Source organism: Photinus pyralis, unplaced genomic scaffold (assembly GCF_008802855.1).
Source record: "Photinus pyralis isolate 1611_PpyrPB1 unplaced genomic scaffold, Ppyr1.3 Ppyr1.4_LG9, whole genome shotgun sequence".
Taxonomy (NCBI): Eukaryota; Metazoa; Arthropoda; class Insecta; order Coleoptera; family Lampyridae; genus Photinus; species Photinus pyralis.
The window spans coordinates 9,793,457-9,794,804 of NW_022170878.1; positions in this window are offsets into that span (position 1 = coordinate 9,793,457).

Here is a 1,348-nt window from a genome sequence, read left to right on the forward strand (position 1 = left end):
CTGTATCAGGACCGTATGAGTGCGAGGAGGTGTTTCTTTTCCTAATACTACTCCTGTTACTTGTCGACAAAACTTATGCAAAAGTTGTCGTGCTACTAGGAGAACATAATATGCGAAGAGGTCATTTTCTAGCTCTGTCAGAATTATTTCAAAGCTTTCATTCGATTTAAAAATTTGCCAATTCTGTATCAGGATCATATGAGTGCGAGGAGGTGTTTCTTTACCTAATACTACACCTGTTACTTGTCGACAAACTTATGCAAAAGGTGTCGTGCTACTAGGAGAACATAATATACGAAGAGGTATTTTTCTAGCTCTGTCAGAATTATTTCAAAGCTTTCATTCGATTTAAAAATTTGCCAATTCTGTATCAGGATCATATGAGTGCGAGGAGGTGTTTCTGTTTTTAATACGACACCTGTTACTTTTCGACAAAACTATCCGCAAAAAGTGTCGTGCTACTAGGAGAACATAATATATGAAGAGGTTTTTTCTAGCTCTGTCAGAATTATTTCAAAGCTTTCATTCGATTTTAAAGTTTGCCCATTCGGTATCAGGATCATATGAGTGCGAAGATGTTTTTATTTACCTAATACTACACCTGCTACTTGTCGACAAACTTATGCAAAAGATGTCGTGCTACTAGGAGAACATAATATACGAAGAGGTCTTTTTCTAGCTCTGTCAGAATTATTTCAAAGCTTTCATTCGATATAAAAAATTGCCAATTCTGTATCAGGATCATATGAGTGCGAGGAGGTGTTTCTTTTCCTAATACTACACTTGTTACTTGTGGACAAACTTATGTAAAAGGTGTGGTGCTACTAGGAGAACATAATTTACGAAGAGGTTTTTTTCTAGCTCTGTCAGAATTATTTCAAAGCATTCATTCGATTTAAAAATTTGCCAATTCTGTATCAGGATCATATGAGTGCGAGGAGGTGTTTCTTTTCCTAATACTACACCTGTTATTTGTCGACACAAGTAAAAGGTGTCGGGCTACTAAGAGAACATAATATACGAAGAGGTCTTTTTTCTATCTCTGTCAGAATTATTTCAAAGCTTTCATTCGATATAAAAATTTGCCAATTCTGTATCAGGATCATATGAGTGCGAAGAAGTGTTTCTTTTCCTAATACTACACTTGTTACTTGTGGACAAACTTATGTAAAAGGTGTCGTGCTACTAGGAGAACATAATGTACGAAGAGGTTTTTTTCTAGCTCTGTCAGAATTATTTCAAAGCTTTCATTCGATATAAAAATTTGCCAATTCTGTATCAGGATCATATGAGTGCGAGGAGGGGTTTCTTTTCCTAATACTACACCTGTTACTTATTGAAAAACTTA